Source organism: Taeniopygia guttata, chromosome 4 (assembly GCF_048771995.1).
Source record: "Taeniopygia guttata chromosome 4, bTaeGut7.mat, whole genome shotgun sequence".
Taxonomy (NCBI): Eukaryota; Metazoa; Chordata; class Aves; order Passeriformes; family Estrildidae; genus Taeniopygia; species Taeniopygia guttata.
The window spans coordinates 42,695,029-42,718,958 of NC_133028.1; the positions used below are offsets into that span (position 1 = coordinate 42,695,029).

At 38.6% G+C, this 23,930-nt stretch overlaps 1 protein-coding gene across 14 annotated transcripts in view; it reads right to left on the bottom strand.

The window, feature by feature from the left end:
• Window positions 1-10,384, bottom strand: part of TRIM2 (tripartite motif containing 2) — an 88,896-nt gene extending 78,512 nt beyond the window's left edge. For 2 of the 14 annotated variants that reach the window (XM_012573441.5, XM_012573438.5), the window contains exon 1: window positions 10,064-10,362. The gene's annotated coding sequence lies outside the window, so the exon portion shown is untranslated. Of the gene's footprint in view, window positions 1-8,843; window positions 9,344-9,386; window positions 9,683-10,063 lie in introns of those variants that run through there. The other 12 variants (XM_030271504.4, XM_030271494.4, XM_030271498.4 and 9 more) reach the window with 12 other exon arrangements.
• Between the last annotated feature and the right edge of the window lie 13,546 nt (window positions 10,385-23,930).

Sequence of the window (23,930 nt, forward strand, 5' to 3'; positions counted from 1 at the left end):
ACTTGTAATTAATATGAAAGTATAAAGGACATATAATTTAATTATTTATTCAATGTGAGTATAAAATCAACAAAAATACATATTTTTTAAAATTGAAAACAAAAAATTCTAGATACCTTACTTGCAAATGTTAACTGGGGAGAAGAAACTTAAAATCTTTTGAAATATTACCTAGCCAGCAAAGAAGCTTGGTGATATTGTATATTTTATCTCAAGCATATAAATAAAAATGTATATGCAAACATAATGCCAATGCTACCCAAATTAGTAAGGGTCTCCTGAAGATATGTAGCATGAAATTAAATTATAATCTCTACAACCTGCATCCAGCTTTACTATGGTATTTTTATAGTAATATGAAATCAGTTCCATGTCAGTCCAGGGTTTTTTTCCTATTTAACAAGGTTTTTATGAAAAAAGGGCCACTTCTTCCATCATTCATTCTTCTTATTGCTCTATTCTGCCTCATTCCTTTAGCAAGGATCACCTGATTCTGTTAAAACAGCCAGAGCTGCCCAGCTGCAACAGAGTGCTCCACCAGGGCCTTTGTGTTGACCCAGGCTACAACATGGATTAAATTATAGCTCACACACTGTGATTCTATTTTGCATGAAAGGAACAAAATCTGTGTGAGGTAATACTGCATAGAACCCAGAGTCTAGATGAACAGCAAATCTTGAAACTTTGTGTGCATTCACTTGTGCTTTTCTGTGTGCTTGTCAAGGTCAGCAAATGGGGCACATTTAAAGGAGGCTTCCTGCATTGAAAGGATTGTTGTTTGCTCTTGGTTGCTTTCCGACTCAAGCACAAGCTGAGAAAGACCTCACAGAAGGGGACAATGATTATTGCAATGTAATTGCTAAAATTCAACAATTGCTCAGATTCATGCAGTTATTTTAAAGTTATATTTCTTGGTCATTTTAAGGTCAGGTGAAAGACATAAAAAACTACAAGTTAGCCAGAAAGGAAGCTTATCTTTAATTTATCCCACTGGCATCCATAGATATGATGATACCTAAAACCAAACACATGCGAACCCCTTGATATTCCAGAGGATTCAAGAACACTGATGTCCACAGTACAGAATAACAGGTCACATGTGCTCTGAAAAGCAAATATTCTGCAGAGTCAAAAATCTGTTTAACTTGTGAATGAGGGAAAAAGTTAAACTTTTTCAGTAGCATTTCAAAAAATGAACCTGAAGATGGTCCAGTCTTTTTTCCTTTCACTTCTTTCCTCATCCACAGTAACTTCATACTCCACAGCAAGTTCCAATATCACTTTTGAGAAGAGGAAGAACCCATGGAGAAATTTAGTATCATCCTCAACAGAATAAATTACCATTTGGGGTGTTTTTCTAAAAAATCGTGTTACATTTATACTTAGCAACCTCCTTGCTACACAGAGGTACTGAATACCATGGTGTTTGTCCAAAGCAGAATTTTGTTTTTAATTGTGCATTTTAATACTATAATTTATAAGTATGCTAAATTTATATTTCTCCATTAAGTGACCCTATTTTAGCTGTTAAGAGATTTACAGCTTTTACTGACTAGCGTGAAATTTTTCATGCTAGACGTTTGCCTCATTAAAAAAAAATCAGCCAAAATAATTGAGTTGTTTCTGAGCACAAGTTTAAGAAAAATCAGATTGCTTTGCATGACAAAAATTCAGGTGTGTTTATTTGAGAACTATGAAAATCCTCAGCTTCTCAGTAGCAGCCTGGATACTAAACAAGAGGGAAAGGCTTTAATCCAGACACTGACTTTTTAAACAGTACATGAATATGCACATTAACCTCACTGTGACCCAGTGCATATTCACTTAGGAGATCAATTTTTTAGTGGTACAGGCAGACTGCTTTCTGTCTTTTCCTAGTGCTTGTGTAGCATCCCTTAAATACAAGCCTTGCAACAGAGGAAGATATTAAACCACACACATCCAATCCAGTTCATTGGAAGACTAAATTCACAAGGCACTGAAGCAAACTCTGGCATGACGAGAAATATTCCCATGGGCAGCTCTTTCAGAAGACATACTGTCCCACAAAGACTCCCCAGTAGGAAATATGCTGGGTTGATTGCATACTGTACTCTTTCCTCACTATTCCGTCCTAATTTCAACTATGGGAGTCAGCTCAAGACCTCACTGTGGTCAAGCAGCGTGCTTTGCAGGTGAGCAATAGTAGAAGGTCTTGGTCCAGATAAAGCCAGTGGAATCTATTCAGTGAATGATGCCAAGTGAACATAACAAAGAGACTGCCCTGTCACTGTATTTCCCCAAGCTGGCTCTTAGTGGGATCATACTTTGGCTCTAGCAAATAAAATGGCTAACAATTGTTAGCAGCAACAATTAAGCCATTCATTGTGCCTTTTGGAAAATGATGGATGGAGTTTCTTGTACCATCCTCACCCCAGCTGCACTCTTTGTCAATTATTCCTTCATGGAAGTTGTGCGATTTGAGCATCTGTTCTGAATCAGTAGATAAACAAAGTGCCATGGACTATGGTATGTACACATACCCACTGACAAATAGTCCTGTGAAGAGACAGCGACCCACTGACATAGGGAATTGCCCTGACAGTGTGATAGGCAGCCTTATACCTACTTTTAATCCCCATACCTGATAAAAGCAATCAGCTGAAGGGATGTCTTTATAAAGGCACTCTATTAACACCTTTATTTAGATAGATTATCATAAGCACAGATGACATAGTGATGTTGTACCACCTGCTGCTCTGACAACAGTCAAACTTTCCTCAGTGACAAACAGAAGGGAAGAATATTTACAGGAAAATACTTTCCAGGTGGTAGGGTCAGAGTAGTGTGGGGTCTTTGCTGCTCAAGGATCTAAGCGTTTTTTTCCCAGCTCCATAAATCCTAACATCAGTTCTGGTTTCTCCTAGGGTTAGCTGGCTGAGGATGAAGGAACATCAGAAAGAGATTTTTTCGTTCTGCTCTCCATAGCTCTTGCACTCAGATGTGTCTATCTGCCTTCACATCTTCAAGAATAAAACAAAGAAAAACCTTTCAGAAAACATTTTAAGGACAGAACTATTTAAAAAATGCATTACTGTAAGCCAATGGTGAGGCCTTTTGTTGTCCCAAAAGGACAAACTCAGACTTCCCCAGAAACAGAAGTGTTTTACATGGTGGTCCTCCTCTACCTGCATTCTCTGATGCTCAACAAGCTACGAACATTTATGGAAAAGAAGTAATTAACTGCAATTATTATTTCAGTCCATGAACAACCAAGGTCAGAACCAAAGCAAATCATCGCATCTCCTGATAATTACAGTGAAAATAATGACCTATCTCATCAATAATAATTCATTCTAGAAGACATATGATGTCATAGCATGTTATTAATTATAAGCATTATACAATGGCATCTATGTTACAAGCTTCACTATGTTAACTTTCAACATGTTCCTTGAAAACAAAAGAAAAGCTGAACAAAGTCTCTATTTCTCATTTTAAAGCATACACTATTCATTTTATAGAGAAAAAGAGTACTTTGGCCATTCCACCTAGTAGGGACACTGAAGGTTGGAAGCCCATTTATGGTAAAATTTTGCCGTGGGAATATGCAGTGAGTTGCATTCACTTTTAGCATGGCTATGTCTTGGCCCAAGGTTACTAAGTATATTGTCCCAGGAACTCCAAACATACTAAAATAATTTGGCTGTTAGTTATCTAATTCTTTAATACATTTTCAGCCTCATTGCTTTACTTTTACATAAAAATTATCCTGATCTTTAAATAGCAATTACTACTAACTAATTAAAAATCTGAGGGCCACACATACACTAACAAAACTATGGCAACCTATGGATTTCAGATATGTCAGTAGAGCAACACTCAGAATGCCAAGGGAGTTGATGTCAACTTCCTCTTTCAAAAACCTAGCCATGACATCCAGCAGCATCTACTTCTCTGCATTCTGCCAAAATCACTTATTTCAGTGAACCTATTTCCAAATAAGAACAGAAGCTGGTTCATTACAAGGTATTCAACAGAGGTAGCTCAATATCAGTCTGCAAACTCTCTACTTTCTTAAAAAGGGCCGTTGAGGGAGTGAATTCCCACTGAATTGAAGAGTGGGGGGAAACAGAACAGAAAGGGTGTTTAACACTTTTCGATTGCTTCCCTAGATAGGTAAAAGGGACTCAAAAGTAGTGAAGCCTTTAAATTAAAACGACCCATGTTCCTAAAAGACAAACAAACTTTAGTGATTTGGTTATTTCTGATTTACTGTCTTTAAAATTAGGTCATTACTTTTAGGAATGCTTTGAAATAAATGAATGATGGGAGAAGATTTCAGAATGTCCTTAACAGTAATCCATACCATTCCTGGGGATAAACTGTTTTGTCTTTGACCTTCTAGCTTATCCCTTTGGGAATCACATTATTGTCTCGTACGAAAAGAGGCACCCATCTTAATATTCCTGGCCTAACGAGTTCTGCAAAATCCTTTTGAAGTACTAGCTAACCAGATTGATATACTACTGTTTTATCCTTCCAGATCAAGCTGGATTTATGATTAATTGCATGCTTGCAAATAATCTTTCAGACTTTTATTCGTCATTCTCTGTGTGAAAAAAAAAAAAAGTCAGTTGAGGAGTACAACAGCCCTTCATGTTTGTTAGCTTGCATTTGTGTAGATCCTTTCAGCTGCTTTATGGAAGGAACAACAGTGACACTGTCAGAATAAATTTAAATTTCATTTTTAATATGTTACTAAAATGATACAAGTTGTGGTGTCAATGCAAAAAGAGATATCATAAATTATAATTTCAAAGTGAAATTTAAAAATCCTAGGAAATTCAAGGTACAACATCTTTTCAACTGTGATTTGGCCCTCTGGAATCCTTAGATTATTTATTCCTGCATATATAACTAGTTTATCACTTCAAAATAAAAATGGCTCTTAGAAATCAAAGCGGTTTGTGTGATATACATTTCCAGAAAGAATAAATATGCCTTTTGGCTCAGATATGTTGATTACATCGCTCAGTTAAGTTATAGCTTGTATTCACATGCTACAGCCTTGCTTTGTGAAATATGATCTGAAGAGTGTACAAATTGAACACATAAAATACCTTCAGCATGGAATAGTGTATTATAATGGGGCTTTGTGAACTGGAGAGTTGCCCTGACTGATTTCAAATGGCAGTTTAGTCCTAGTTTATGAGTATAAAAACTACTGTGTACCTTACACTGTATCATTCAAACAAAAGGTAGCAGAAAAGAGGATGACAGATGTGTGACTGCTCCTGAAATCTACCTGTAAGGTGGATAAGGACCAGAGTGATGGGGAAAATTTGTCTTATATAAAATGCAGATGAAGATTCTCATCTGTGAGACTCTCATCTCACCCTTTTTGTGATCCTCACTGTCCACCCCAAATCACAATATGTTGTCCATGAGTCAATTAGTGTGTGATGGTCATGTGTCATGTTGCTGCTATTTCATGTGAATAATCAACATTGAAATTTAGATTTTGTAAATAATCAAAGGTAAACATAATTCATTAAATAATGAATATTATTAGCTTAGTAATTCAGTTTATAATTAATCTTATTAACTTAGCAATTGGCAATAGTATCTTAACAATTTTAAGGGAAATCTTTGTTGGTGGTCCAGAAATATTTTGTAATTCTAGGCATGTTTTGGACAGTTGAGTTAATTTCAATTAATATAATTCATTAACTTAATGCCTAAACACTAACAGCCTAAGGGAGATACTTTAAGTGAACCAGTATGACAGCTTTTAAAAAGGTCACAGTAAGTGTATGTCATTCCCAAATTTTAATTACATGCAATTTCAAGCCCATGTCTGAGCAAATTCTGGTATCCTGAAGACTAGTTCAGATAACACAGTGCCAACATCTGTGTTCTGTATTCATATAAAGAGCCAAACAAGAAAAGTAGTAAGTGAGTGCAAAGAAGATTTTGATTTATTTGTAATAGAGCTTGTAAGCAGTCTGGGGGCAAGGATTACCTTCTGTTTCTGTACAATACCTAGCTCAGTAATAAAAAAGATTATTCCTAGATGCTACAGAAATAGCAAAGAGTAATAATATAAATGCAGAATAAAATGATAATGCCATGGATGCAAGTCAGAATTTCATATAAGGTATACTGACAGATGCTTAATGAAATGCACTGAATCAATCTGACACTGCACAGTTCCTAGGAAGCAACCAACTACTGCATAATTTGATTTAAACAAAATTACCTTTGCTGCAGTAATTTTTCTCAGATTTTTTCTTCAAGCAAAGCTCAAAGAAAATAGCAGCATCCCTATTTATGTTTTTCTTTAATATTATCAGATGATTAAATAGACTGGGCCAACATGTGGTTTGTCATTTGAAAATCAAAATCCAAAACTCAGCCTAGCTATCTGAGCTACGTTAAGTTACATTAACTGATGCCTCAGTTACCTTTTTACTCCCCTACTGGATGAGCATAATGTTGTTCTTCCTAACAGACTTTTACATCTAAGTAATTCTGAAATAACATAAACATTTGTGTGAAAGCAGATAAAATTTTAAAGCCAAGGAAAAGGAGAAAGGGAGGGAAGGAGGAGGGATTAATTACTGTAAGATGTTTATTGGAATTTGTCCTTACCTAGCTCATTTTCCTTGGAATTCTTCTTGTAGGGAATTAGGAGAAAGGAGGAGGGATCACAGAATACTAACTGGAAAGAAAAGACGAACATGGATACATATCCTTTCCTATAACTACAGTAGAGACAAGGTGATCATGGAATGTAGTGTTCCCAGTTTTAAAGAGCAGAGGGGGGAGGAAACATGTCCTCTATGAGTAGAAGAGAAGAACACTAAAACAAAATTAGAAAAAGCTGCTTGCTTGTAGTAAGAGAAAAAAAACTTGGAATGACACAGAACTTCTACCTTGAAAGGGAAGGAAGAAAGGAAAGAAATACTGGAAGAAACTATTTTCCTTTTCAGCATCTTGGTAAGTAGCAATGGATTTGGCACTATTAAATTGAAATATTTAATGCTTTGCAGGGGTTATCCATGTTGGCAGCTCACCCTGTGCTTTGCAAGGAGAATATTGAAAATTCTCTTGAACTGTGGCCAGATGCAAACCCACTGGACAAAACTGGTCTGGTGCAGTTACTGGTGTACCCCTTCCTACTCTCCAAGAGAGGTCAACTGCAAGGTGAACGAGTTTGTTCCCTGATCAGCCATGCACACTGCCTGCCTTTCCCACAGGCCAAGGTAAAGCATCAGGAGGTTTCACACCTCCCAGAAATATTTATGCAGCAGGGCTGAAATCAACGAGGCACCCTATCAGTGTCACTGATCTGTTACCAGAGGTAAAGGTATGAGAATCTGACACACCAGCGAGCATGGGAATGCTCACACCTCAGTGCCTTCAGAGAAAGTTACAAAGCATGGATGCATATAATAGCAAATGAGATTTCAGCTCAGGGCTGCAGCAGCAGAACTGCAGGGGATTGTTAAATATTCAGTGAGCATATGCCTAAAAAGTCAGTGCACATGCTATCAGAATTTCAGCATCCTGTGCACATCAGTGAACTTTGCTTAAGCTTCATCAGGATCATTTACATTCTGGATAAGAGATTTGGGAGGAAAACTGGTATATGATGTAAAGAGCAAAATTAAAGGCCAAAACCTTCTTTTGGGGATATCTATCAGGAAGATGTCTGAGCAGATTTTAAATAAAACACCTCTGAAATTTTTCATCTGTGTCCCAAATCTTCCAGAAGAACTTCTGAAATTATTCAGGACACATATCAATAATTTCTTTATATCTGAAAGACTTAGGCAGGGGCTTTCAATGTATAATCCAAAGAAGCAGTGGATTAACTGTCTTCAGCTGAAATCCTGCCAGATGAGTACCCTTCCCCATGCACATGGCATTTGATGCCTGCCATTTTAATAGTTTGACATTTTTGTGAGCGACATTGTCCTGAAAGGTCACCACTTGTCTCAGCAGCTGGCTGGCTGCCACTGAGGCTTGGGAAGCTAAGCTCCACAGCTGTCATCAAATATGACCATTTTCACAGCTGAGTTTTAGGGAGCTATGAATTTATGTCTACAGGGGGGGAAAGGAGACATGAGGAAGGAAAAAGAAGCTGCAAAATCAGCTTTTACTTGCTACAGTAAGACAGGTATTTATACATATACATCTCTAAGATGAAGGTGAAGTATTTCAAAAGCAGCTTATAAACAGAACAGTCACCAAATACCTGTGTTACAGCATCATTAGGGGTTATACCATGAATATGTTTAGTCCTCTGTTGCAGCAAACTACACATATATTCTCTCCCTAGTCACTTAATGGCAGTCACCTGTTAACTGTGCAAGTGACATTTTCACATGGCTCATGAAAAGCTGACAGTACCACTGGTCCCCAAGAAATAACAAACCTGTAAATAAAGCAAGAAACACAACATAGCAATTGAAACAAACTGGCTACAGCCTGCATTTCTTGTGTAGTTATCTGACATTTATACTTGGTACTGACCACAGGCTGTTTTCGAGAAGCAGTTTTCATTCACAGCACAGTAAGAATTCATTAGCCATAAACTCGATAAGACAACGGCAATACGGAAGTTTTGAATTAGAAAGGAGAATAAAAACCAACATACTGTTTCTTCAGTGCTATGAGACCAAAAATACACTGACAAGTATCAATTTTCTTCCTTACAGTATCACCACAACACTGAGAAACCTTCAGCTTCACTGCTTCCCAACCACCTTACTATCCTGTCTTGATGCCACTGTAGCAGATAAAGATCATTTCATGTACAGACAGAATGAGATGGGTGAAAAGCATGCGTTGCTCACCGTGCTATGTTCATTGTTCTTATCAGGCCAGATGCAGACTTACTGGTGCCCCTTATGATGACTATTTGTGCTTCTGATAATAAGGTACTGTTGAGTTCCTTAAAGAGAAGTTCGGGTCTGCATTTATGGATTTTTTTAAAAAAAAGATTCCAGGTGAAAAATACCATGGAAAATTTTTCTTCTACATGCTCACAAACCGTCAATTATTACTGAAGTATCTTTCTTGCTGTATATCTAACCTAAGCAGAAAAACATCTCTCTATAAGTATCTCCTGCATTTGCTGGACTTCTCCCCTCACAGAAAAAATGGCAAGCAGACATCCCCAAAATTAACAAATACAACTGCAAACTATTTGTTCTAGAAAGCTTTCAAGCATCCCTTTCCCTCAGCAGCTCTTCCACTGAAAGCCAGAACAATACTGCAGAGAAGCTTCCCCTGTCAGGATGTTTTCAGCTTTCATCTCTCTGCTTTTTCAAGCAGAAGACTAAGGTAGAAACCTTAATTAGCAATCTGAAAGCACCACACAGGCAAGGAATACTTACATTTGCAACTGTATTTGTGATATTTGCGCACTGATCCAGCGACTGGTGATTACAAAGAAGAGAATGAGCTTTTTAGACTGCCTTTCAAGTCTTGCAGCAGTGAATTGAAGGCTGCTATCTGAAAGCTACTCATTTTCTATATGCTGTGCTCTACTTGCTTCCCATGTGCATACAACACAGCTGCCAGATTTAATAACCATGTCAGCCTGCTTTCCCCAGAAAGCAGCAGAGAGATGACAGGATGAAGTAGCCAGAGCGTTAATCTGTAGTTATGGCTGCAGTAAGCCTTGAATGAATGTCACAGTTTTATTGCCCTTGAAAAAAAAAAATGAAATAAATGAAGCTGTTTGTGAAAAAAGTAAGTGCAAAAGGATTTCAGAAATGTTAATTCCTACTTGCCTCACTGATATTAAAATACATTAAAGACATTTCACCTTTCTTTTTTTTGTTCAGTTAATAAGTCCTAGGACTTGAGGTTTTTAAATTCCTTTAAGAATACATTTTTCCTAGCAGTGTATGCTTGTACCCCAAACGAACAAAACCATCAACTGACAAATTAGTTGAGCTTCCCTTCTTTCCTGTTTCTCTCTGGAAGGAAGTATTTCCATACCTGTCTTTGCTGAATTCTTTCAGGAAAAAAAAAAAGTTCATAAAAAAGAGGGTAAATTCTCTTTTACCATTTAAATTCTCCCACGCACAGTGGTTCCTAGAGCACTGGATTTTAGGATCTGCTGTGGTCAGTTCACTGCCAAGGTGGAGCATCGCCGTACCTCCAGCTGTAAAACCAGTTCCACGCGAGGGAAGGGCAGCCAGACTTTACATGACAAGAGAAGGTGCCACTCATGCAGTCAAAAACAACAAACTGAAAACAAACCCAGAAACGCTCGGCTGAATCTGCAACAGTGCAGGGATGCCGCAGAGGTCATATGACATCTGTGCGCGTCTTTCTCTCTCTCTCTCATTTATATTCCTTTCACTTCCCTTGGAGGCACCTTCTCAGCAGGGAGTGGTTTCTGTGGAAACTACGGACAGTCGGTTTTCCCCTCGGAGAAACTGTTACTATGGTAACCTTACATAATGTATATGGCCTAGATTCTTTTTAAAAATAATCTAACCCTGAAATTCTCATTATAAAATTAGAGCTGATTTGTCTGGGGGACAGGAAATATAGTTATTTAAAAATTGCATTAGAAATGTAGGATTAAAAAAATCCAAATGGTGTTACAAATTAAATGAGAGTATAGGGGGCATGTCATTGCATCAGTCACAAAGACAAAATAATTTGCAAATGCCAGTAAACAAGATCTATTATTTAGCACTTGTGGGAAGCAAGGAGGAAGGGAAGCCATATACTTGACATCATGGCTCAGTACAGCAATCAATATTACATCTTGCAGAGTTGAAATTTTCTCTCTCTGTTTATTCTTCCAGCAACCAGGACCTTATTTAATGACGTAAGCCCAAATACTGCTTACATCTACCCCACTCAAAACTGAAATATCAGCTTCAAAGTCACTTACCCTACACTATGAAATCATGCTACGTCAAAACTCAAGGAAGTGCCTGAAAGGAGGTGTGTGAGTCAGTGAGGTGTAGTGTGCAGTAGAGCAGAAATAGAGAAGGCACACTGCTGTTTATATGATTTTCCTCTCAGCTCAGAGACACACAGCTCTGGTGGGGAGGGCAGGGCAGGTCTGTCAGATAACATCAGGGACAGGGATGTTAGGGCCCCAGCAATGGGGCTGGGCAGGGCCAGTTTTCTAAGTCGGCAACTGAAGACCTGCCTGGTTGGGAATGATATGAAGTGGTAGTCACATCACAGATGTTTTGTGACCTCAGGTAGGAGGTCAAAACATCACAGATGTTTTGTGAAACAGGTTAGGTAGATGTCTCCCATCCTTCCTCTATCTGCAGCCACCCTTGGAGATAACCCTTATCCTGGTTATACAAATCAAAAGTCAAATGGTTAAGAAGGCAAAACTACCTGTTTAACTCAAGACAAAATTGGTGATTAAAGTACAATACTGTTGGGGAAACTGCTCGAATCCTACATCAGAGATATCTGTATTGTGACTCAGTGGATTGATATCTCTCCTGACCTGTCAACCCAGCAACTGTAATTAGCATGAACCACATTAATATACATGAAGACTGATTTTTCTTCTCTCCTCCTATTCAGAAGATAAACAAGAGAGAGCATCTGGCCTACAGAACATTTCCCCAAAACTTAAGCAAGATTCTCCTACATTCTTCAGTGCAAAGGGGGCTCTCCAGGTGTGACAAAGCAGGCATGAAGCATTGCTTCAAAGCCCACAACATCTACCTTTCTTATGTGGTGGACATACTTTTACAAAAGAGACCCATACTGCCTGAAGGTGAAGTGTTGTTTGGGATGTGGCTTCTTGAAACAGGTGTTCAAGACCGGGGTTTCACAAAAAACTTGCTGGTGCCACAAGTAATCGGACATATTGTAATACAGAATCCCTCAAAGAAGTTTCACTGCAATGGGCAAAAGTCCCTGGACTTTTAAATTAAAGAAGAAAACTGCTCTATAAACTGCATTGACACCCAAACTGTCCTATAGAGGAGATTTACTCTGACAATCACACAGAGCAGTATTTTACCAGAGGCTGTGCACACAAAGACTCATTTTTGTCTGTGAAACTCAAGGGTTGTACAAAGATGTGAAAGCATTAAACATTCTCTCTCCTTTACACAGAAAAATGAAGATTTGATGCATTGTGTTATCTTTAATTTGGTTTGAGGAAGCTCAGCATCAGCAGGATACAAAACTTACATGACTGAAAATTTTATGATTTATCAAGTATCACATTCCTAGACAAACATTACACAGGAGTCAGGCCTCTCTGACATTCGACTTTTAAACCTCAGGGCTCTCATGTTCTATCCACAGGACATATAACCACAAAGCATTATAATCAATCTTTTCCTTTTTAAAATTAAAAAAAAATGGAATATATTTTAAACAAAACATCTACATCCATTTCTGAATTAATCTTATATACAAAATTAAAGAATAATTAGACAATTTCTAGTGAAACATATATTTAGTGGCTCTAGGAAAGTCAATATATTCAAAAAGAAAAGCAATAAAATGAAAAGATTCCTTAAACAGATTAGAAAGAGCTGAGCTGTCACTTAAACTCATGTAGTTCTGATACTTTGCTAAGTAAAACCTTGAACTTCAAAGAGTACATTGCACAAAGACAGCAACAGATACAAATTGAGAAATGAATATTACAAGGTAAAGCAATGAACCTAACAGCTCATTTTTTAAAAAGCAGGAAACATCTGACATAGAATGAGAAGGCTCAACTACTTTTCATAGCTGTGCCTACTCTTCCAACACAGAAAAGCACAGCACAGTGAAAGCCAACATGGTTACATGACTTCTGGTCTGAGCTAAGTAACATCTACCCAGCTCAGTCTGGAAGCAGCATGAACTTGGAATCCTCTCCTTTATCTACATAGATAGTCTGTGAGCAACCAACTCATGGACGCTTGTGGCTTCCTCAGGCTAAGGACAGGGTGTTTGGGCACACAGCTCAGCAGTGGACATTTCACTAGTGCCAGTGTGCTTCCAGTAAGTTAATATGCAGCACTTACACTTCTTAGCTCAAACTCCAATCGCGCTGTAAGGGACCTGGCTGAGATACTGCTGAGAAGGCAGTTAGACTAACAAAAGAAAGATCTGCATTCATAGCAGGACTCAGGCACAAAAAGATGCAGCTGTAACCTGTGAACTTGCTGTTGGTTTCCTTCCAGAAGGGAGTTAGTTCACTCTAGGAGTTCAAGCTTCTCTTGACAGCCCAAGATCTGCAAAAATGGCCTCTCAGCAAACAGATTCAGAAAAAAAAATATAATTGAGTTGTTATGATCTGCACATTGTTTGGCACACCTCATGGAACATGATAGCAACTCTACAGTCTACCATAAAGCTGAGAAAGGCAGACTTTCAGTGGTTATTTAAAATGTCTTTCACCCATTTCATCAGTATTTATTATGTTTTCCACATCTTTTCCCATGCCATTACATCAGGTCTATGAAAAAATATACTAACAACACAATATTATATATTACTTTGGTCAGAGATAGAAGTGTCAATAGAAACCCTTTATACAATATTACATCACTTATTCCAAAGGAAATCTCTTGCTGCACTACCTCAGTTAACTCCATACCAGGCTTTTACATGGACAGGTTACTTATATTTCTAGGACACTGACTGCTCATCAGATTTGCATTGCTTTTGTACTACAGTCTCTTCTCTCTCATGGTCCTATTATAGTGAAAAAGTCCTACTCCCCATCTACTTAAATTGACATGCTTTGGATGAAGAAAAGAAATCTTAGCAGTAAATAAAAGAAGAGACAGATTCACAAAGAGGCACAGGCAGGGGTGTCAGCTCCTAACCACAAGGTGCCTTGCAGTCTGCAGATCCTCCTGCCAAGATTTCTGTGCTTAAGCAATCCACAGGAATGACACCCACAAAAGCCAGCACGTTAGCACAGAGCTGTCTAACTTAGCTACTGTGAATGGTAAGATATTAAATTCTCTCCATGAACTTGGTATCCTCATCTGGACTGCAGGAAAGTGCCCATCTCCAACTAGAATTCATACATACTCATTTTCTTAAGTTCCCTTTCTTAAAAAAGCTGACTGGGGAAGAGACGAGAGCCAGTTACTGTACGCAAAAAAATAACAGATTTGGGCTCCAATTTCCTAGCAGCCAGATAAAAGCATAACCAACATTCCCTTATTTAATTGTATCTTTTTAGGTTATTGTAACTTTGGAATCCTCCTGAAGCTGCTGTCTTGCCATTAGCAAATAGCAAAGGGAATGTGGGAGAGAACAAAGCCCACCGTGTAGCCCATAGTCAGGTTCTTGTTAAAGGCACTAACCTTGAAAGTCCAGTCTCTGCTCCGGTAATTGGCTGTTCATTAGGCACAGAATCAGGTTTCTGTGCTCCCGACGGCAGGAACTGTTTTGCTGGGCTTCAACAGGTGCTTTCTGAGCTCTGCCACACTAAGTGCTTCAGAGAGGACAGGCACAGTGTCTTCTGTGCCTAAGTATGACGGAGATGCCCAGCTGCTCAGCCCTTGCTGCTGCTTAGCATCTCCAGACACCTGGGTTACGCGGCAGCTTTTGAAGGCTGACATTCCTGCCTGAAGTATTTAAGGTGGCCATTAGGTATTAAAGGCCATGTCTACAAATGTGGGTGCAGGGCCACCTGAGCTGGCAGGGATCTACATAGTGACTCATAAAACAGAAATGCCAGGGAGTTCAGCGCACAATCACACAATCTGGCTCTGTGCATGGCCACTAACAAGCCTTTGTGTTGTGCACAAGCCTGCACTCGGTTGTAACTGTTCCAGATTGAGGGTTCCTGAACTCTAGTCTACCCCAGAGAGGAGGCAGGCCCTGCATCTGGCCTCAGACCCTCAGGATCTTGCCTGAGTTCAGCCAAGGAATAGTCATTATGGGGATTAAAACTAAACTGATTTCATCTAGCCTAAAACACACAGGAAACAGATCAAAGGTGGATTTCTGCCTGGGTTTCTCATGGATTTCACTGTTAGTTAACGCTTACAACTGCAGGCCTGCCTATTTCTTTCCTTGTTTTAGAAGCACAAAACATTGCCAAGGCTCTGGCAGCCAGGCCAAAAATAGTGACAAATAGCGTAAGCTGATCTGGCAGGCTTCATTAAGGGCAGATTAAACATTGACAGTCCCCAAGGTTTTTGTGATATGATTGCATGACATGGCCAATGAACTAGTCACTCCCTAGGGTGAGAAGCAGAAATGATGTTCAATTGCCTGGAGAGTGGAACATAGGCTACTCTGTGAAATTACACAGTACGACAGTGTAAGATACAAAGCACCATCTCTAAACAAGGTGCTTCACCTCAAGTAAACCTTGTGACTAGCTAAATAAAAGCCTGTCTATTGCAAAGATGGCTAAGCAATGTAGAAAAATAATCAACAGACCTGCAAAAGGCCAACATAGTAATTTAAAAGTCTATCCCAGTCAGGATATCTTGCTTTTTTTTCCTATGCAAAGATCATAGCTCTCATAATTTAAGATTTTTTTCCCAATAAATATTTGAGAATGGTCCCTCATTTACTGGATCAAACATTATTGTATCAGAATATCAAGAAGACTCTGAGTTGTCTGTGCTTATGGCAAGGTTGTCTTGAATCTAAAATGGTCTCCTAGTTCTACTATCTGCTAGTAACCTGATGATTTTTCTTGCCCTACCAGGATAGTGGGTTTGGAAGTTTCTAATGACAAAGGTTGCATGACTACACTTCCCTTTTCAATACATAATATTCCAAACACTTTCAGATTTTCTTTTGCATCACCAGACCAAATAAATTGGTCCTACTTGGAAAATTACTACTTAACATCAAAATGAAAATGTTATCTATCAATCTTTCTTTGTAGGTCCAGGGTAGATAGAGGTAGAAAGAAGCTGCACTGGCTCTATACACCTACACCACAGGTGACTGTATTAAGATAATGATACACAGAAGAGTCAAATTTGTCACTGAGCAGAAATTGGAATTCTAGCAGTATAGAAATCATAGAACCATAAAAGCTGGGAAAGGTCTCCAAGGTCTCAAGTACAACCTTTGACCAAATACCATCATGACTGCTAAACCAATAGCACTAAGTCTACCTGGTTTTTAAATATTTCTAGAGATAGTGACTCCACCACACCCTGGGGAGCCTGTTCCAATGCTTAAACCCTTCCAGTGAAGAAATATTTTCTAATACCCAACCAAACTTCTAATGGCAAAATTTGAGGCTATTTTCTATATTCCTGTTGCTGGTTGCCTGACAGAAGAGACCAACTCTCACCTCACTACAATCTCCTTTCAGGCATTTGTAGAGAGTGATAAGATTTCACCTTAAGTCTCCTTTTCTCTAGGCTAAACACCCTCAGCTTCCCCATCTGCTCCTCACAGGACTTGTGCTCCAGACCCTTCATCAACCTCACTGCCCTTCTCTGGACACACTCCAGCACCTCCATGTCCTTCTTGTAGTGAGGAGCTGGAACTGGAAACAGGATTTGAGGTGAGGCCTCACCAGTGCCGAGTACAGAGGGACAATCACTGCCCCGGTCCTGCTGGCCACACTATTGCTGATCCAGGCCAGGATGTCAGCGGCCTTCTTGGCCACCTGGGAATACATCTGACCGGGGACAAGCATCTCCAAGTCATTCACCATCAGGCAGCTTTCCAGCCACTCTGCCCATAATCTGTAGCACTGCCTCAGGTTGCTGTGACTGAAGTGCAGACTGAGGAGTTTGCCCAAATAAAACTCATACAGATGGCCTCTACCCATTGAAATGAAAAGTAATAACCTCATCTGTGCCTCACTACTTTACCCAGAAAGGCAGGAAATTCAGATACATAATCAGTAGTATTACAATCAAAAATCTGAATCAATTCTGCAAGCTCCCACAGAACATACGGTTTCTAACTCCAGCAGAAAATTATATTAATTTCCATGTTTCTCTGCTAAGATCTGGATTGTATCTACTGACATAATTTTGGAAGAGTGAAAAAGTGCTGCTCAATGTGTCACATGGCCAGAGAGCACTGCAACCAGGAGGCATAGCACGGCTTCCTAGCTGTCTCATGGATTTAGTCCCATGGAAGACCTGTTTTTCAGTGGTGCAGGTTCTGCCTTTAACATCCATTAGTGATTTCAACCACAACTGGAAAAGTTTTAATGCCATTCAATTATATCTAGCAAGAGCCTCTTCAACACAGTACATGCAGTGTCCTGTTTGAAGTGGTCTCTCCTGCCTTTATTATTAAATACAATTGTTTGGTTTGCATACAGTTACGACAGGACATAGTAAGAGACAGCAGGTGAAACTGAGGTGCTGCTATACACAGGGGAAGGTGTACCTGTAAAAGGGAAGTCAAACAACCTTGTCCAGTGTCCCCATTCTCCCTTCATTTTAGTACTTTGATACCATCCCCATAACCAGCATTCACAACTTCTCCACTTATCCCTTTCAGATCAGGGAGCTCAAAAAATAACAATAAATATTTACCTTTAGGTCTCCTGCTTCATCAACTCAGCATGGAGACAGATGAGTCTTGCTCTGACACCATTTGTGCTCTAGAAGTTCTGAACTGAAATGGATGTCTCCAGACTCGACAGACATCCAGAGGGAACTTTCTATAGCACTGTTTACTTGAAATGTCTTTATAATTCTTAAAGACAAGGAAACAAAACACACAAACCAAAACTACCTACCAAGACAATTATATTCCAATGTGACTGATGCATCCAGCTAGTTAGACTTTTTTATAGCTTTACCTCCAATTTAGAAAGAGTTGAGCAACTTTCTGGAAATATAGGGGTTCCAAGGGTAATGGAAATTATAAAAGCACTCATTCAAAACACTCATCAGCAATCTTTTCCAGCAGTCCAGTCCAAATCAGCTATTTCAGTGGATTACTCATAATTTAGGAACCACACACTATGGCATGCCTAAAAAAAATAAATTCCTAGAGATAACTAGAATGCTTCACAAACCACTGAATTAAGACAAAAATTGTTGCAAGAGGGAGGAAAGAGCTGCAAGAATGAATGTTAGTAGTACCTTTTATCTCTTTCAGGTTTTGCAGAAGTCATTCTCCGTGCACCATGATTTCTCCTTGATTTCTAGTGGTAAATGGGCTCTAGCTTGGTGGGAAAGAAGCAAAAATGTCAGTCCGCTTCTACAATAGTTTTCTAGAGATAATTATTTAGACACATCTCAGATAACCCCTGTACCTGAAACTAAAATTTCAACTTTTAAAAGTCCAAATTTCCTCCTGTTCCCAGGCTGAGCCTGAAATCAGGGAACAGAAAACAAACACTTGATTTTGCAGCATAATGCTCTCATATCCACTCCAGAGATGGGATTCTGACTTGATCTGCCAAGGTTTTTTATGGCAATAGCTTTCATTGTATCCTTCAATCTGAAGCCAGAGAATTGAAAAATACCACAACTTGTTTTGCCTTCTTCAAATACAGTCCTGCTGCAGTGGATGACATCTATAATGGAGTCCTTGGTAGAAGAATGTGATAATGTGTGGCTTTCAACTGTACTTTGGTTCCTGAAAGCAAGAAAATATTGACAAGCTCCTGTGCTCACTGTTTTCTTTTGGCAACTTCTATGTTGAGCCTGAAGGCACTTCACTGACCCTATACACTGCCTAATACTGGTGCCTGAGCTCAACTTGTTAGGACCAAGCACAATTTTTACAGGCACTGGCAGAACTGGAATTTATGAAACAGATATTACACACCTAGAAGCAGAGCACTTGTATTTATAGTTGAGCACTAGTCTCAAATTATTAGTTTTACTTCTAAACAGATTCACAGTAGCATTTCAGTGTATACAGAAACACTATTACTCAAAGATATAAATTTTCCATTACAATCTTTGCACATGCTGCATGCAGACATGTTTTTGCTTTCTCGGTTCAGATGTAGCACCATATGCATCTCAATATCTGTGTGCTAGGAATATTAGATCCTTACTGATCCTACTTTGCTGAAGAACATAATGTATCCTCTGTGTAAAATTAGTTTCCCAGATTCTGCTATAATCAGCAGTATGCCCAAGCAAACAACTGCTCTAACAGGATTGAGATTGAAATCCCATTGTTGATTAGTGATAAAAACAAATTTAATTTTATTCAACATGAGCATCTTATTTGCTTTGTATTCCTAGAAAATTAAATGTGCTGGGAAGAGAACACATTTGTCAGGGAACAGCTTGTCTTGAAACTAACTGCCACTGAGCAGTTAGTGGCAACTTCTCTCCTTTTTAAATTAAGGAAACTCTGGTACTATTTTCCACAGAAGTACCATTTTCTTGCTATGAACTATCTGCACCTCAGTATAAAATACTTTGAGATTAACATTGAACTAATCAATAGTTAGTTTTAATTAAACTTGCTACTTTAATTACATAAGTTGTTGCTTTTAGAGACTTTGAAAACATCAGAGACGATAAGGACACTTTCATTTCCTGCTCTCTCAACCCTCTAAGCCTTTCAATAATCCCTTCAGTACAGATGTCCATTCTCGCACCAGGTGGCTTGATGGCTGTACTAGAGTCAATTAAACCTGGCCATCTTGGCCACATTCAGGATTACTGACAGCCAGAGAAGGTCACGGTCATAACCAATGCCTGACAAACAACTGGCTGCTGGGATCTCATCTACAAAGCCCCATCTTTCTTTTCTTGCCCTATCCCTTCTTATAAGGATACATACAATGGATACATAGCTATTACTCTGTGTTGCTGGGCCACTTGGAATAGAAATTGTACTACCATCTTTTGACTGTAAGGAGAACTACACCTTCAGGAAGCCTCTCCTCTGTATTAAGTACCTGCAGGAAGTAATCTTTAATCCAGTGAATGAAACATACAGATCCATTTAAATGTGGAGACACAAGATGAACAGTGTAGTGTGTAAGCAATGTCCTTTACAAAAAGCAATCTGGTTTGAACATATTCTTATGGCCCATCATTTTGGGCAATCCATATATACCCAAGAAAAAATACATTAACAGTCTTAAATGTGCCAGCTCTGGTGCATCTTTGTCTATTTCACATATCCTAGCAAACTGTTTAGAAGCAGCCCCATCATGACAGCTCCATGTTTCCTTTGGCACTTACAGCCCGTGACTACAATGTGCTCAGTTCTTGGGCAGATCAGTATAGACTGAAGTGGGAATTAAATACAGACTCGTTGATGATCATTGAGCAGTTTATATCTACATCAATTCAGAAGTGACAGTACCACTTATGGAAATATACAGTGATCTATGCAAAATTATTACAGTTCCTAGGGAGGTTTCATACCAAATCAGTTCACTATCCTTACTGAAATTCTTCGAACCAAGGATTCTCACATTTCTATGCCTAGACAAAGTTCTTCTGAAACAAATCAGAAACACTTTGTAGATGCTCATAACAGGTATTCAGAGGTTGGTTATCCTACTCAGCACTCATACACAAAATTGGGATATTTTAAAACTAAGTTAAAAGACAATACTGATATTTATGGGCAATTGCAGATGCATTTCATGTATTTATAAAAGGTAAATTCTAAAGCACTGCAAATAAGCAAACATATTTAAAATCCAAAGCAATATTTTGAAAGATACACTCTCCTCTTGACATTAAGAACAGTTTGGGGAGTGGAGGGTTTAATAACATTCCTCTGCATAGCAACCATGGTTCTGCTGGATATCTGACAACAGAAACACTGGTTTAATACCCTGTGATCTAACAGCAGCATTTTTGCCAGTCCCTGAAAAGAAACCACTGGCATTTTGGGTGTGCATTATGGCATGTGTGGTTTAGTAGTGCTTAACCATTTTATAAATTCAGGGAAAATTTTGGTTTCAGCGAAATCAATGGGACATTTACTAAAGGCTTCCATGGATTTGGGCTTTCATACCTAATATTAAAGAAGAGGGGCTGTGGTCTGTGGAAGAGGAAAGGAGAAAGTAAAAAAGTTTGGTTTTTCTTTTCCATTGCAAACAAAAAGGTCACAATAAACACTAATGGGTAAAATCCAAGGTTTTGGTAAGATTTTTTCCCCCCCCTATCAATTATGCCATGCTGTACACAGTTTTTAAGCAACTCTCAATCTATTTATCTAGGTACATATGCAAAGAAATTGGAAAATAGTACATACATGTATACAGGCTAAAAAGTCAAGATAGGTGTTGTTTTTAATTTCCTAGATCCACTAATATTCAGTCCTGTATGTGTAGCTAGAATTACAAAATAGAGGTACTAATTCAAAGACCTTTTTTTGTTCTCACACGTAATGTTATAGAGCTTACAAAATAGTGGAGAGGGGTCTTCACGGCGACATTTAGTTCTGATCTTAGATCTAGACCCTCTGTAAGAGATCATATACCACAGTACTGAAGTACCTAGCTCCCTCACACTGGAAAACCAGGGCACAGACTCAGTGTTTATTCCTGCTAGATGGAGGGAATTCATCACTGCTAAATAATTCAATAAAATCACCTTTTATCCAAAACCACTTTGTATATTCCATACTCCTCAGCAGCAATGAAAGCACTCCTTCCGTCACCCATGACTCCCTTAAATTACATAGAATCTACTTTTATCCTGGGTATTTATAAATAGAGCATTAAAAAATGGGTTTTTGTAACTAGTAACAATGTTTCTTTAGTTGTACACAGCACCTAAAAAGTTGATCAATGTAGTAAATCCTTTCCATCTTCTGGTTCAGAAAATAACTTGCCACTGCATCTCTCAAGGACTGGGAACCCTTGATCTTAAATCTAATGTCTCAGCAAATGTGCTGGTTATTGTCATGTGGAGCCTCAAGAACTGGAAATGTACCCAACTTCTGATCTGTCTTACATGCCTGTACCTGGTAGTACTGTTGGTATGAAGATACAGCTTTGTGAATAGCTACATATTGAGGTTTGTGCTTCGTCAGTCAGATGAAAGAATGCTTATCTCACAAATGGGATAATGATTACAGTCCAGTGAAGGAACCAGCCTGTATGTCATCTGGAAAAGAGAATACTGTCTAGCTAACATCTGAAATACATCAACATTTCTACAATAAGTTGAATAGTCACATTCCTGTATAAGAATATTTAAACTGACCCCGAAGAAAGTGATGAATTACAGGAAAACATTAACAAAAAGAGGCAGAATGCTTGAATCTGAACAGAATTCCAAGAAAAGTTTGGCCACTTACCACATGCATGTAACCCGTAAATATAGGGTTTTTTTCAGTGACATTTAAATGCAAAGTAGTGGGCTTTGTCCAAGAATTAGATCCCAGCCAGAAAGGACCAAAGTAATCTGACTGCTTGCTAGCTGAAGATGAGCTTAAGTAAAGGTGGATATCAAGATTTGCTTTTATTTCTTTTGGCTTGCTTATATACCTACTAACTTTGCTGTCCATATTTGGCTTATGTAAATATATTATCCTTTGATTTATCTTATGAGGGATTTAGGTTAACTGGCAATAAATACAACATTCTTCTTTGATGGGTGTGGATGATCATTAAGACATGGGTATTGGAGCCATTTTCAAAGTGCCCAGTCCCCAACACTATAATTCATAAAGAAAAAGGAGGACTTCCTTTTTCTAAGCTCTTCTGCCTGCTGAGAAGCTGGCAATCCAGTGTTAGTGTGGAGAAAATGTCATCCACAAAGATAGCACCGGCTGGAGATATCCCAGCATGCAAGAGACCTGTAGGGAGAATGCCAGGACCATGAATCAAACCTCATCAATGATTCATGACTTATGACTCCATCTGGGCCAGGCAGCACCAAGTAAGAACCTGATGTGTACATGTATATTCCTAAACTGCATCAGAAATGTTTGGCGCATCACCCAAGACTGAATGTTCCTGTTCCTTGCCCAGCAATGACAGGAGATACTTCTCCCTCTGAAAGAGTAGTTAGCAATCCTAACTCCAATGCATGACAAGACTGCGAAGCAGGCAACAATTCCCCATGCATCACTTCTTTAAGGGCATTATTAGCTTGCTTATCAACACTGTTCTTTCTAAGATTTTTCAATGCAATACAAGCATTCTGACAAATGGAAAAACAAAGTTTTTTAAGGTTATGTGTTGTAGGGTTCATGAGTTGCAGGTGTATACTCTGTATCATGTTTGATTAGAGAGGTATTTTCTAACAATTTTCAACTTTCTGTTTACAACACTCAGCAGAAATATTTCTGGTGACATTTGAAAGTGCTCAAAATGAGTATTCCTTCCTATTTCAGTAGGAACTCTGCATTAGATCCCTGTTGAAAAGACCAATACAAGCAAAATAAAAATCATTTGCATAGAAAACCAATGACAAAATAGCAGTGTTCACTGCATGGACTGCAATATTTCATGATTTTTCATTTTCACAGAAACAGTTTTTACATGCTCAATTACTGGCTGGAAGAGAAATCTGAAATTTCCCCACATGCCACAGCATGAAACAGATGACCTACATTTGATCCTAAATGCCTGGCAGGTCTGCGTTCTGATACGCCTTTGTCTCTCATCCCATTTTTCTTTAAAAACTCAAACTTCTTTTTGAAATGTGCCCACCTTATGTATATGTTTTCAAGCTTTTATTCTATACCAAAAATACCTGGAAAACAAGATGACAGCATAAGGAAAGAAAGCTACAGTTATTTTAAAAAGTCAGGGTTGGCAGCATATTCTGTAAAATGCCAAAGGGCTTGTGGAATAAATTCCATTTGGCAAGTTTAGAGAGAAAATAATCCAGCTGCTTTCAAACACCAAATATACCAAAACATCTTAAATCAACAAAACATACCATCCTCCTACACAAAACAAAAACAACAGCAACAAAAGAACCTCAAAACGTTCCTATTTATATAGACTTCAATGTTAGCTGAAGTATGTCTGTTCCCGGCGGTCTGTCAAAGAATATACTTATATGTAACAAAGGGCATAAAGTTGAGGATTTTAT